The sequence below is a fragment of the Chlorocebus sabaeus genome, chromosome 2 (assembly GCF_047675955.1).
Source record: "Chlorocebus sabaeus isolate Y175 chromosome 2, mChlSab1.0.hap1, whole genome shotgun sequence".
Classification (NCBI taxonomy): Eukaryota; Metazoa; Chordata; class Mammalia; order Primates; family Cercopithecidae; genus Chlorocebus; species Chlorocebus sabaeus.
The window spans coordinates 75,228,578-75,244,775 of record NC_132905.1 but is presented as its reverse complement, the minus strand read 5'-3'; positions in this window follow the sequence as shown (position 1 = coordinate 75,244,775).

Genomic DNA, 16,198 nt, shown 5'->3' with positions numbered 1-16,198 from the left:
TCTAATTAATAGAGTCCCAAATGTCTTACACAATAAATGCAAATAGACCCAGATAAAGAAACATAATTAAAATTATAGAATAATGGAGGCAAAGAGAAGCCTCTACAAGTTTCTAGAGAGAGTTTTATGCAAAGAATAAAATATCAGAAGGTCATCACATTTCTTAATAGAACGCTGGAAACCTGAAGACACAGGAGAAATATTTTCACATTCTTAGCACAAATAATCTACAACAAAACTGTTAAGCCAAATATCTAGTGTGGGTTTATGGATAAGATAATTTAAGAACATATATATATATATATATATATAGTCTGTGATCCTTTCACCTTTTCAGGAAGTTGTGTTCTGCTAAAGTCAAGAAGAAAACTAAGAAACAGGAAAACATGAGATATAGCAGAAGTGGGAGGCAAAGTAAATTCGTAGAAAGATGCAACAGAGGTATCAAGACCACAGCAAGCCTAGATCAACCAGTCCAAGTCCGAAGGCCTAGATCAACCATCAGGAGCACTGATGATGTAAGTCCCAGTCCAAGAGCAGGAGAAGGCTGATGTCCCAGTTCACATAGTCCGCAGAGACAGCAACTTCTCCTTCCTCTGCCTTTTTGTTGTATTCCAGCCACTCAACGGATTGGATGATTCCCATCCACACTGCAAAGGGTAATCTCCCTTACTCAGTCCGCTAATTCACGTCCTAATCTTACCTGGAAACATCCTTGCAGACACACTCAGAAATAATGTTTAAATATCTAGGCACCCCATGACCCCTTCAAGTTGATGCATATTTTTAACCATCACAGATACAAATACAAAGTAATCCATTAAAAGAGTTTAATATGTTTGTTTCTGGAGAGGACAAAAAGAGTGAAAATTCAAGCATCTACTCTTTCTCATAACCTGTCTCACAGAACTCTCTGAGTTTTAAAAAATGACTTAACATGTATGAGTAAATATGACTAATTAACAAAATGTGTATGCATGCAAGTCCAGAAGCACTGCACAGTGAGAGCATATAGTTAGTTAAATAAGGACAAAAAAATCTGTAAACAAAGTCCAGTTTATAATGCATGCCAGTTCCTGAAAAATCCAACAGTCACAACATAGTACTTGAAAGCTCATTTTCAAATTTTAGGAAGAACCATGGTTCCACTCTCAAACTTCAGCTGATTGGATTTAAAACAGCTTTTTCAGTTTTGTTTACATATTATCAATAACTAAATGTGGCTTATATGAAACTTTACAGAGTTTATGATTTGTACGAATTTTGATAGGTAGTATATGTGAAATACGTCTTCACAATAACAAGGTAGGCCTATATATAAGCCAGCTGTAAGGTACCTATTATCAAATAATAGTGGGAAACATTACTGAAGATTTTGGAGGTGTGTGGCATTGTCATAAACCACTGATTTATATATTTTCTCATTCGAGAATCCCATGAAATAGAATAAGCTGTGTGTATCATTGATAGGAAGTTAAAGCTCAAGAAATAAAATAATTTGCCCAAAGTCCTGCATGTGCTTTTGATCCCTGAGCTGTAAAGACTCTTCTAAATGAGTAGTGATTGTTTTCGTAGTAATCATTTTAAGAGGTGTTACATTTACTTCACTGATACTGCTACTATTGCTAAATCATAAAAAAAGTATAAAATTTTACATTCAGAAACATCTTTCCTATCATTCTTGAATATTTTCAACTGGCAAATATTTTGGTCTTTGAGAATGTATTTGATTTTTCTTTAATATACAAAATTCGACTGGAGCAAAGCCTGATAAACTAAATTAGTAATTAACTTGGGAAATGTTTTCTTTTTCAGTCAAAAGCTGCATTTGTGAATAAAAGGTATGTTTTGTAATTAGTAACTTTGCTAGGAAGGCATTTCTCAAAGAAGAACTCCAAATACGTGATATGTAGATGATGTCATGGAAGTGTGTACAGCTTTGCATAGCAATATTATGAATGATATTTGAATGCATTTCTTTCCCTCTCTCTCTTTCTCTCTCTAATTTATCTATCCATTCATCCCACTGTACTTGTTAAAAATTCCATGCATTTAGGAGCACATGTGCCATCATACTCGTCAAGAACTTGCATTAGGGAAATGTATGTATATTTCTGGAGGACACATCTTTTCTTCCCAGTCTCAGTCATACTTGCTTTGCCTTGCATTCCCTAGAACTCTGCATTTACGTTGTATCATGTCCATAAACGCTTACTTCTGTGAAGGGATCCACTATGAGAGGCATAAAAACATACTACATTTTTGCACTAAAAATACCCTAAAATATTTGGAAATGGATTGTTGTTGTCCCTCCTTTTTCATAAACATACCTAAAAAGGAGTGAAGTTGCATTCCCAGAGGGTATTTTCCAGAAGCTGGGTCTTCTGCTTGCTTACAGTGTCCAAAGTTCTCCTTAAAGAGAAATGATTGCTACAGTGCCACTTCCTAAAGAAGAGTCTTAGTTTTAAAATTTCTTAGTCACTCTTGTTCAGGGTTTGGTTTACTGAACTATAGAGTGCCTCTGGAGCATATGTTTTGTTTTAGCCAGTTAGATGGTTAATACTGAGTGTCAACTTGAGTGGATTGAAGGATACAAAGTATTGACCCTGGGTGTGTCTGGAGGGTGTTACCAGAATACATAAACATTTGAGTCAGTGGGCTAGGGAAAGCCGTTTCACCCTTAATCTGGTGAGCACAAGCTAATCAGCTGCCAAGGAATATAAAGCAGGCAGAAAAAGGCGAAAAGGAGAGACTGGCCTAGCCTCCCAGCCTACATCTTTCTCTGGTGCTGGATGCTTCCTGCCTTCCAACATCGCACTCCAAGTTCTTCAGTTTGGAACTTGCACTGTCTCTCCTTGCTCCTCAGCTTGCAGACAGCCTATTGTGGGGCCTTGTGATTGTGTAAGTTAATACTTAATAAACGCCCCTTTATATATGTGTATCTATCTATCCTATTCATTCTGTCCCTCCAGTGTACCCTAGCATAACCTGTTAATTAATTTTATTGAATTTCTCCATAAAACAATGATTTTAAAGAACAAACCTGAATGAATATTAGATCCTAAAGGCCCCATTATTTGAACACAATAAATTATTTTACTTTGTTGGTTAAATGAGATCTAGCCAAAGCTTAATCACACTATTTAAAGAAAGAAGAGATGTGGGACTAAGAAGTCAGAAATACTTCCTGGAAATTGCCTCTTTTGATTTTGCCATTTCATCATGCAGCATGGTGACAGGTTCCTAGGCCTGTTGCTGTGACACTATGATCACGAGGCAGCATGTGCACTTGGCTCACTGTGACAATCATCCTAAGCCAATTATCCACACATGATGAAATGCTCATCCTCAATGCTATTTCAATAGAGATTTGGAACCTATCTACCCATTTCCTAGTGTTCTCTTTCTATCCTGGTTTTCCTTTTGTCATAAGTGATGTAAATAAAATTCTCTGAGGTTTCTGGAAGGGAGAAAGGAGTTTATGTTAATATCCTTCTAATTTTCAGCCCTCAGTGCAGAATTCCAAATTATGGCTGAAAGTTTGGGAGGTCAGCTGGATGCTTGCTTTGTGTTTTTGTTACTCCCTTCCAGACATACGTGCTTATTTCAGAGATATTTTGTAATCTCTGCTCTTATTCAGAAACTGAGTGGCAAGGAAGCAACCTTAACCATAGAACCCTTGAATAGAAAGAGAAAAGATTTTGCTAGAAAGATTAATCATTTAATAAATGTAATTATCTCTGATATCTATCACCTTCAGTAGTCTGAATTCTAGTTTATACCTCAGAATTAAAGTTTGCACCTCATGATTAAACTCTGTATGGTTCCTCATTCATGTCAATGAGAATGACAATGGCTTTCCAGAGAACATTGCCTAGCTAGAAGAACGAAGCCTTCTATCCTCAAATATCAGAGATAAAAAAGCACAAGGAAAAAGGCAAAGACATCTTATGCACAGGTGAACTATTCTATGTAAAATATAAGTTGAAATACTCTACCCAGCTTTCATTTCCAAGTCTTCGTAGAGACAGAAATATTTGACTTGGCTGAAAAGCAAGTTGACTGAAGGGATATGATTATGTCGTGCTTTGAACAATGTGGCTTAAACCATTATTGGAAGTTGGTACAAATAAACCTCATAATTTGAGAAAGATTGGAAAAATAAGACCTTCAACAAAATGCTCACACAGAGAACTTTTCCATCTTGTACTTCTCCTCAACTGCTTCTACTCTCGCCTTGTCCCTGTCTTCTATCACAAAGGGATCATGATCTGTAATTGATATGCTAATATTTGGATGGCAGCCAAGGCTTAATGAATTTCTCCTGGACAGTGTTTGAAGGTCAACATTCTTCAGGATCTTAAGCTAAAAGATGAGTCAGGGGACATGTAAGCACAACTGAGAATATTCTTGGTCAGAATTTTTAAAGAAAATATGCCACATGCCAGAAACACAAGGACACACATTACACATCTCCCCTTTGCTTTCAGAGGAAGGAATATTTCCTTTGCTTCTCTTTGCTTTCAACCTGCACTTTATAGCCATTCTCTTAGGAACAAAGAATATATAAAGGAAATAAAGCACACGGTCTCTTTGCTTTTGGAAAGCTATTTGTGAAAGTTATTTGCATATATTTTTCTCTTCAGGAGAGTTTAGAAATCACTGGAGAATTGCTTTGTGCTTTAATGGACAGTGGAAGGATTTAGTGATCAGGGAGACGCGGCACTGAATCCCAGCCCAACAGCTAACTGGCTTTGTGATTGGTCTTAATTTGAATGTCCTCATCCGTAATAAAAGGATGATAGAGACCCTAACAAGGTCCTTCTGAGCACCTGCCAGCAGACAGCCTTCGAATTGAAACTGAAACATCAATTCTTCCCTGGGTCTAAAGTCTGCAGGCCTAACATGTAGATTTTTAGACTTGCTAATCCCCTCCATCATTGCATAAGACCATTCCTAAAATAAATATTTCTCTCTCTCGCTCCTTCTCTCTCTCTCTCTCTCTCTCTCTCTCTCCCTCTCCCCCCCCCCCCCCCCCCACACACACACGCATGCACAAACACACTCACATCCTATTGGTCTGTTTCTTCAGAGACCCCTAACTAATACAGATTTTGGAAGCAAGATCACTGATATTTGACAGATCTTAATTAAACCCTCATTTTGTCACATTTGTAATATCTGAGAAGGATGGTGACTACCTTTTTTTCCATTATTCATTTTTACATCCTCAGTTGATGTCAGAAAGGTGGCAAAACTGGATGAACACCTGAACTCAAATAAGTCTTAGGAGTCAATAATGAAGTGTAAGAATAATTTATTGGGCACCTGCCAAATACCTGACTTCTTACTTATTGACCCAGAAATTATATTGATTTATACACATATCAATATATATGAATCAATATCATTCCAAATGAATGATTCATTTGTCCATTCACTCATTGATTAGCTCAACAAACACTAAATGAATCACAATTATATATCAGATAGTGTGTAACTTGCAGAGGATGCATGAAGAATTCTCTAGTGGAAAGATGCATACATAAATCATTATGATAATCCTTGCAATTAACATTTGATGAGTTCTTACTAAGTGCTGTGCTCTTTGCTAATCCTTTTACATGAATTATGTTATTTACACCTCTGAATGACTTTACGAGACAGGTGCTATTATTATATCAATTTTACAAAGGAGCAAATAGGACACAGATTAAGGAACTTGTTTAAGGTCAAGTAGCTGGTTAGTATTTACAGCCGAGGTTCTGAAGCCTCTTAGACACTTTGATCTCAGCTGCGGGATACAGAACATATGAGCAGTTTGAAGTCTATGAGCATGAATCAAGTTTCACAGATGAGATCATCTTTGAGCTTGGAGGGTGGGAGAAAATAAAGAAGGACAGATTCACAGGACCCAGGCCAGAAATGGCTTTGTTTTTTACACCATCATTTGGAAGGAAAGGAAATTTGAACTTTTCTTCATTTTTTATTTTTTCTGAGAAGGAGTTTCACTCTGTCTCCCGGACTGGAGTGCAGTGGCGCGATCTCGGCTCACTGCAACCCCTGCCTCCCAGGTTCAAGTAATTCTCCTGCCTCAGCCTCCCGAGTAGCTGGGACTACACATGCCCACCACCACGCCTGGCTAATTTTTTGTATTTTTAGTAGAGACAGGGTTTCACTGTGTTAGCCAGGATGGTCTCCATCTCCTGACCTTGTGATCCACCCGTCTCGGCCTCCCAAAGTGCTGGGATTACAGGCATGAGCCACTGTGCCTGGCTGACATTTAAACTTTTTTAAAAGGCAAATTATGTAATCTGATTTGGATTTTAGAAAAATAACTCTGGTAGCTAGAGAGAAGGAAGACTGGAGGAGAATTAGGTCAGAGACAGGTAAACAGGTGATAGAATGCACAGTTATCCGGGCCAGATTGATGAGAGGTGGAGGTAGAGTGGCAGGCTGCGTGGAGAGATGAGATATGTCACAAGGTGGCTTGGATAATGTATTGGTTTGGAGACTTGCAGGAGAGTGAGAAATCTTGGATGACAATCACCCTCCACCACCAACATATTTCCTTTTGGGTGACTAGGGTGGCGATGATGCCATTCTCTGTAATAGTGACAAGGGACAGTGCATAATCTGCTAGTGGGCAGGGGGCCGGGAGGATGGCTTCTGTCCCATGTTAAGTTTAAGCAGCCCATGGACACTGAGGAGGAGATTCCATCAGTCTGTTTGAATATAGAGATCTAGACCTCAGAAGGAAGGCTAAGGCTGAGATATCAATGTAGGGATTATCAGCATTCAGGAGGTGGTTGAGGCATTTAGAAGGTATACGGCCAGGAAGAGTGTGGACAGAGAGGAAAGAAGATGCTCAAGATCAGAACCATGGTGAATTTGAAGATTTTGTTCCACAAAGGCAGAGGAGGCCACAAAGGAGACAAACAAGAAGAGAGGGAGGCCTTTTAACTTATTTTTTTAAAACTTTTTGAATGGCTATGCAAACTAAAATGCAATTACAGTTAGCCTTTCATATCCCATGGGTTCCACATCTGTGGATTCAGCTAACACTGGATTGAAAATATTTGGAAAAGAGAAAAGTTCAAAAACCAAAACTTGGATTTGCTTTGTATCAAATACTATATATAGAGAGTATTTGAGATACATAAATATATATTTTTTAAATATAATATATAATATATATTATATTCCATATATATGTTTATATATAAATATATATTTATGGTATATCATAAATATATATATTTATGTATGTCATAAATAGATATATTTATGGAATCAAGCGATTCTCCCACCTCAGCCTCCCGAGTAGCTGGGATTACAGGCATATGCCATCATGCCTGGCTAATTTTTGTATTTTTAGTAGAGACAGGGTTTCGCCATGTTGGGCAGGCTGGTCTTGAACTCCTGATCTCAGGAGACCCAATTGGCCCACCTTGGCTTCTCTAAGTGCTGAAATTACTGGTGTGAGCCACCATGCATGGCCTCAAATACTACTTTGATTCCATATGAATAAAGTAATATGTAGGCATTGTATTAGGTACTATAAGTAATCTAGAGATGATTTAAAGTGTACAGGAGGATGTGTAGAGGTTACATGCAAATCCTATACCATTTTATATAAGGTACTTGATCATCTGTGGATTTCAGTATACACAGTGGGTCCTCGAACCAGTCCCGCATGGATATAGAGGGATAACAAAACAGAAAGTAGGTTCAGAGAAAAATGTCAATGATTTCTGAAAAATGGAAGTAGATAAAATTCAGAGGAAAAGTGAATGGAATAACATCCCTACCATGAGAGTGATACTGAAATTTTTCTTCTGTATTCAAACTCTATTTATATATTTAAAAGAGTTAGAAATAGCTTTGGCCACTTTAGTTTTTTGCTTTTTTGTTTCTCATGATTCTTAATCATGTGAATGATGATGTATATGACTGCATTTTTTGTTATTTATAATGATTTATTCATAAAACATAGTGCATGGCCAGTTGTCTCCCAAATTTAATTTTTTAATTTCTACACGTACATCCGTGCTTTTTTTGTTACAGTGGAGAGGTTTTGAGTCAATATCTTTTCATCAAAAGGTTATAGATTCTTCTCACACTTAGCAGTTTCAATTGACAAAAGAATTGCTTTTTTTTCCATAGCATTTTCCCAACTGCTCAGGATACTGGAATGGCTACATGCATAAAACAAATGACTCTTCTGACACTGGACATTGAATGGTTCTACTTTCTCACACATTCTTGGACTATGTAGTGTTTTTCCTGTGCAGGGCCTGTGACCTACAGATGGCTATGGCAGATTCAATAAAATGTAAAAAACTAAACAAAACACAAAGATGCTCATTATTACATTATTCTACATTTCCCTTTTTCTTCTCATGGGATTGTTTGACAATGGCTAAATTTAGTGGTTGGCATTTAGCACAAATGATTGGTGGTACAGGATCTCACTATACAGAACTTTATTTCAGCAGAAATGATTTCTAAAATGCTGTTCACTTATAGGCAGAGGAATCATAAATTTTAGCACAGCATTGATCTATATATACTTCCAAATGGAAACAGTCTCCTTTGGCAATAGAAAGGCTTGGAGTGAAAATTACTTAGAGAAGTTCTAGATTTGAGAATGGAGATATGAAATAAAATAGCACTTTTATTAAATTTTTAAAAAGTGTATTATTTATTTTGTAGAGATAGCATCTTGCTCTGTTGCCTAAGCTCGAGTATAATGGTACAATCATAGTTCACGGTAACCCCCTCCTGGGATCACATGATCCTCCTGCTTCAGCCACCAGCACATGATACCATGAGCAGCCAAAATAATTTTGTAATCAGATAGATGGTAAATTATAATCTTAGGCAGTCTGATAATTCTAGTACTCAAATATCTTTCACTATTAATAGTATTTGAATAATCCTAGGTTAGATCATGATAACATACACTTGGAAAGTAAATAATAATGCTGCTTGGTTATAAAATAAATGCAAATACTTTTTGTGTTAAAGAAAGCTGATATCTTCAAAACAGCGAGTCCTGACATTCTTTGATTTTCTTTCGGCTTCTGTTTTGAGAAATAGTAAAATATTAGAGCATTAATGTCAGACTTGCCTGACACATTATTTTCTTCTTGTTTCGAATGGTCAGCTACTAAAATCATGGTGTCCCTTTGGTTTTGAGATGCTTTTCACAGCTAATGGTTGTGATGAGAAAGAATCATAATAATACTCCGTGATCTGGAGAAGCATTAGGAGGGGGTAAAGTCGTGGATAAGGTCAAGGGCTTCAGTATTAAATAGACAGGACTTCAGGTCCTAAGTTTTACTGTGTGATCCTGGACAGGCTTTGTTTTTTATTTTTTAAAAAATTTCAAAACCTTGGTTTCTTCGTCTGCAAAATGCTGATGTAGTATTTCAAACACTAAGGTCTACCACCTTAGAAAAATCCTCTGTAAGTGGCAATTTTGGTCAAAACAAACATGTCACATTAATGGAATTGTGTTTATCAAGCTGATTGGGAGGAGGCATTTTGGAGTCCCTAGAGCAGGACTGTGGTAGGGATGTAGGGATGCACATGGCCTATTGTGGGAGATGCTAGGGTTTGGTATGCTGAGTGGGGTAGAATTTGTCCAAGACAGCCTATGATTGTTTGGTAGTGGGTACAGAGTTGACAGCAGAGTCCTGGTTGAAGAAAAGCCAGCTATTAAGTAAGAAGACCTTGTCTTTTCCAAGGACCACATAAGTACAGAAATGACAGGGTTAGTAAAGATGTTAGTACTTGGGAGAATGGCAAACAGGATATGGAATGTGGATAAATGGTTTGGAACTAACAGGGTGATGAAAGCAACTACCTAATACACAACATGAAAGAAGCATGTGAGGTGTCTACAGCAGTGAGCTTGGGCCAATAGAGGTTATAAACTATACACTTGTGTATTATTAGCATTATGATTTTTGAGCAATGGGTTGGAAAAATGTAGCCTCAGGGCCAACTTCCTGAGATTATGACCTGTGTAAAAGTATAAGACCTTGTGTTTAGAAGGAGCTGGTGCTTGGTTTGAGCCTTCTTTGAAATTTTTAATATTTTTTGAACAAGGAGCCTACATGTTTATTTTGCATTGAGCCCTGGGCATTTTGTAGGCAGTCCTGTGTGGCATGCCTATCATAGACATGTGGTTTTGAATCAGTCACCCCACCTCCCTGCCCGTGGAACATTTGACAATGTCTGAGTTGTTTTTGATTGTCATAGCTGGTGTATGCTCCTGCCATCTATTTCATAGAGCCCAAAGATGCTATAATTGGGCTGAATGCAGTGGGTCATGCCTGTAAACCCAGCATTTTGGGAGGCCAAGGCGGGTAGATCACTTGAAGTCAGGAGTTCAAGACCAGCCTGGCCAACAAGGTGAAAACCTGTCTCTACTAAAATACAAAGTTAGCCAAGCATGGAGGCGCATGCCTGTAATCCTAGCTACTCTGGAACCTCAGGCAGGAGAATAGCTTGAACCCAGGAGGTGGAGGTTGTAGTGAGCCGAGATCACGCCACTGCACTCCAGCCTGAGCAACAGAGCGAGACTTTATCTCAAAAAAAAAAAAAAAAAGATGCTGTAAACATCCTATAATGCACAAGTGGCAGCCTTGTAATAAAGAATTACTTGATTTTAAATATCAATAGTGCTAAGGTGTAGAAACCCTTATTTAGAATATTTTAATAAAAATAAATCCATCTGTGGATCCTTGGACAATATTATTGTTACCAAATCTGGGAAGGTGCAAGGTTAACTGGCAAACTCTGGAGGATTAAGCTCCATCTAGTTCTGTGTTGCACATTTTGCATGGCATTCCTGCTAATGGGAGGATGCATTTTTATAACTGAGTCGAGGTATCATAAACTTGAACCTAATGGATGCCAGAGGAGACTCATTTGACTTGGCAGCTATAAATAGCTCACCAGCAGCACCTGTGTAACTCTTATAAGCCTTATTTTTAAAATCTGGCAATGAAAAGATAGATTCTGGCTGAATGATCAGAAAAGCTTCTAAGTGTCAAATCACACTCCTTGCTATAGTTCACTTCTGGGTCAGTTTCCTATTAGCTCAGAAAAAAAAAAAAAAAAAAAAAAAAACCATCTCATTCCTTTACATGCATAGGTTAGAACAATGAACTTTTTAAGGCAGGGTTTTCTTAAAGATTTTTGGAATAAATGCTTTACCGTATAAAACGGGACCTTATCAGCTATTTACTCTGTTGTGTTCATTTGTTTTTGTGGGTTATAAATATTGAGTTAAACAGCCTTTTGCCCTAAAGATTATTTTACATGGACCAACATTGTGGGTTTCCTCCCTATGTAATAGACAGAGTTGCTTCAGTCACAGGAAAACTATTTTATGGCCCCAGATCTATCACCTGCACCTAAGGGTCATGTCAGAAATGTGGACAAGTATGACCAAGGACGTAAAAGGAAAACAGGTGGGGGGAAATGGACAGACTCATTAATATAACTGGAAAAATAACTCAAAATGCATAACCTAATTACTGTGGGACAATCACAGCCCATTTGTGCAAGAAAGCCAGCAGCGTTGTTTTAAATCTAAATTTTAGACCATGGAGTTTTCTTTTACATTTCTCGCCCGATGTTTCTTCCCACGTGGCATGAATACCCCTTATCGCTCTTCTGGAAAGACTTGAGGATTAACTGCTATTAAATTACATTATTTCCAAAGCAAATTTAAGTGTAGTCATGGATTCTCAGTCTCATTTCTCTGCTTTCAAATTGCTTACATATTGGTCGTCTGAACTTTGTAATCCATTCTAATTTTAAAAAGTGATTTTCATGATATTATTACAATGACTGCATTTTAAACACATCCTAGAACTCAAGACCGCAGAGAAAGTTACACAACCTGGAGTTTCTCAGGCTCTTCAACATCTGAAATGTTTAACATGAGAGGGATTGTACACATCAGGATCCCTTACCCCTGATAAAATCTTAGAATGTCTACTCTTTACATATAGCACCAACTAAAAAAAAGACTAAATCAGTCCCATTAAAGAGTAATTTTAATAAATAGGTTGGTGCAAAAGTGGTTGTGATTTTTGCCATTACTTTTAAAATGACAAAAATCGCAGTTATTTTTGCACAAACCTATTATTACTGAGGTTTATTTTTTTCTATGTGGACAAGTGAAAGATTGTTTCTGGAGAATTTTTACATGTTTGCAATCTTTTAGTAGTATTTTTTACCCTAAAGGTATGTAAACAACAACTTTATAGTTGATTATGCCTTTCTGAGTTAATTATAACTCAATCATTCTGATCTAGGGAGACTATTCTTAAGAATTGTTTTCAGCTGGGCACGGTGGCTCACGCCTGTAATCCCAGCACTTTGGGAGGCTGAGGTGGGCGGATCACGAGATCAAGAGATCGAGACCATCCTGGCCAACATTGAAACTCTGTCTCTACTAAAAATACAAAAATTAGCTGGGCATGGTGACATGCTCCTGTAGTCCCAGCTACTCAGGAGGCTGAGGCAGGAGAATTGCTTGAACCTGGGAGGCGGAGGTTGCAGTGAGCCGAGAGTGTTCCACTGCACTTCAGCCCAGGTGACGGCATGAGATTCCATCTCAAAAAAAAAAAAAAAAAAAAAAGAAAGAAAGAAAAAGAAAAAAGAACTGTTTTCACAATGTATCAAAAAATAATTTTAAAATAAAACTGGAGGAATAATTTGTATAAATTTTTCCATAGAAGAATAGGAATAAGAAAACTATTTTCTAAGATGTGTTATATATTGAATTGTGTTCCCCCCAGGTTCATATGTTGAAGTCCTAAACTCCAGTAGGTCAGAATGTGACTATATTTGGATATAAGGTCTTTACAGAAGGGATTGAGTAAAACTATTGAGTTGGGCCTTAAGCCTAGAGTGCATTTATAAGAAGAGGAGATTAGGGCACAGACGCACGCAGAGGGAATGGCATGTGAGAAGACACAGGAGAAGGTCATCTGCAAAACAAGAAGAGAGTCTTGGAACAGATCCTTCTCTCTTGGCTTTTAAAAGAAACCAACCCTGTTGTCACCTCGATCTTGAACTTCTAGCCACCAGAAATGTGAGAAAATAAGTATTTGTGGCTCAAGTTCCCCACCCTGGTATTTTTTTTATTGCCGCCCTAGGAAACTAATACATCACACAACAATTTTTTTGGCATGGACATGGGTTTCGTTTACCTTTGACTTTTTAGCATTGATAGCTGTACCTTGAAAATAACAGATGTTCAAAAAATATTTCTGTTTTTGCATAGAACTATCTGTATTGAGAGAAGAAGATTTATTTATCCTTTGTAGCATAGATCCCCCAAAGTCCATCAAAAGTTCATATTTCAACTTCTAGAGCAATGTAATTCAGAACTACATGTCCCTCCCAGCCCCGTTGCATGTAAGTGGACCACTTGATCATCTCTCCTTATCAGAGAATGACAGGGAATGATTGGCAAGTGGCTTTTTTTTTTTTTTTTTTTTTTTTTTTTTTTTTTTTTTTTTTTTTTTTGCCAAGCATGGAAGGCGCACATGTGCCTTCTTCATTCTCTTTTCCTTTCTGCCTCCTGGATATGAATGTCCAAGGCAATCCAGTACTGAAGATTCTGAAGCCACCTGAATCCCTAAGAGAATGAACAGAACAGAAGCATTCCTCACCCCACATAACCTCCTTGATGAGGCATCTCTAAGGCACTTACGTAAATGCGAAATAACCTCTCCTGTGTTTAACCACTGAGATGCTATGTCTCATTCGTAGAGCAGATAACATTACCCTAAGCTGTATAGACATGCTTATATGCAGCATGTGCTGCTAAAATAAAAACCTAAAATATATGGCAGTGGCTTAGCAGTCAGGCAGCAACCAAAGAAGAAGCATGCTGCACAAAAAAACCACTTTTTTTTTTTCCTTTTTTTGAGATGGAGTCTCCCTTTGTCGCCCAGGCTGGAGTGCAGTGGGGAGATCCTGACTCATTGCAACCTCCGCTTCAGGGTTCAAGCGATTCTCCTGCCTCAACCCCCAAGCAGCTGGGACTACGGGCGCCCGCCGCAACACCTGGCTGATTTTTGTATTTTTAGTAGAGTTGGGGCTCAACCAGGTTAGCCAGGCTGGTCTTAAACTCCTGACCTTAGGTGATCCACCCTCCTTGGCCTTCCAAAGTGCTGGGATTACAGGCATAAGCCACCGCATCCGGCCACAACCACATTTTTTATGGCAAAATGTTTGGTAAAATTTGGCCTGTAATACATTGAAAGACTGACTACTTGTTTACTAAGCCTGTAGGGGGAAAAGTTTGGAAAAAGTCAGGTATTAATAGCTTATGTTGGTTGTCATTTGCTGAGTTGAGCAAGTTATTACAAGGAAAGATGAGCTCAGGCAATCATTGGTGTGATTGAGAGCTTATGGAGATGAGAATAAAACAGTGCAGGAATCGGGGCCTCTTGGGATTGGAAAAGCTTCCATTGCCAACATGAGAAGACCTAAGGCCTAAAAAGCTTTCAGTCTCAAAGGCCCATTAAGACTCAGCACTGTGTCAAAGGTGGTATAAAATGTGGATTTTCTCATCCATCTGGTGGTTATAGTAGCAGTGTAGTCACCATGATCTTGAAACGGAGAGCTACTGCAGTGAAACCAAGGAGAAGACCGGGTTTAAGGACAGTACCTAGAAAGAACTTAGGGTATTATTCTTGATACATGGATGCAAAGAATTCATGGTAGGGCAACTAGATTTAGCAAATACAAATATAGGACACTTGGTTAAATGTAGATTTCAGATAAACAACAGATAATGTTTTAGTATAGGTATGTCCCTTTTAATCTATTCTATAGCAAATACAGTATACAATATGTGGGGTAAACTCATGCTAAAACATTATTTGTGGCTTATCTGAAATTGAAATTTAACTGTGGGCACTCTGTTTTATCTGGCATCCACAATTCATGGTCCATGAGGATTTTGAAGGGAGCTGTATTACAAGGAAGCCATAAGCTCAATACTCTGAGCATTAAAATCTTTAAATAACACTTGGGTCTACTCCCAAAATTTCAGAAGAAACAAGTGAGCATGGAAATCTGAGAAGCCTGCTAAGAGGGCATTACTTCCTAATGTCTACTTCAGATGTGGCATGGAGAATAACACTTAAGGAAGAAATTTCCAGAAGGCAGAGTTAAGGGCTACGGAGAACGATGAACAAGGATATTTCTCCTAGAAGTAGAATTAGGACCTACTCAAGTATTCCCAGTGCTAGGACATTTGCACCTTCTTGTGGTTTTCCACGATTTCTGTGTATGTTGCTACTGAATCTCCTATTTTCCTTGTCATGGATGATGATGTTTGTGGCACCTATCCTTGCTCTATTGTTTTATATTGACTATGAGCAAATGCATAGAAGTGGGTGATAACATAATTTATTATTTTCTAGTTTATCAAGAACGCTATCTGGATTGGAACACAGAGATCCTAGACTTTGAGCTGGATGCTGTAATGGGATAACACTTAACGTAGTTCCCTAGAGAGAAGTGTAAGGGTTCTGTGTGGGGGAGGGAGTCTACACATAGGCACTGAGAGGCTACAAGGGCGGAATATTGCAGTAATCTGCCTCTCAAGTCAGTTTTTTTTTCCCTTTGCGTAGGAAAGGGTCAGCAAATTTTTCGGTCAAGTTCCAAAAAGTAAATATTTGACACTTTGCAGACCAAGAGGTAAAATAGGGGACATTATGTAGGTACTTTAATAACAACCATTTAAAACTGTAAAACACATTCTTGGCTGGCAGGTCATATAAAAATGCTGGATCTGACCCAAGCCTATAGTTTTTGATTCTTGGTGCTGAGTTGTTGGTAGGAAGCAGCTTCCTAGCTAGGGTTTCTTTTTGGTTTGTATTTGCTTTTGTTTTTGTTTTTTGCCCAGGCTCCTTTGCATTTTTGTGGGACAATGTGACTAGTTCTTACCAATGAAACGTGAGCAGAGTAAGTCACTTTTAACATGAAAGTGTGCCATTTTCATATTTTCTTTCCTGTCTCATCACCTGATTTTAATGCATAGACAACCTAGAAAGTAAACAATTAAAAATGCAAAATAGAATTCAGTTGGTTCCCTAAGGAGAGGCTAAAGCAGATGTCTACAACTCCAGGGACACACACATTGGTCTATTAT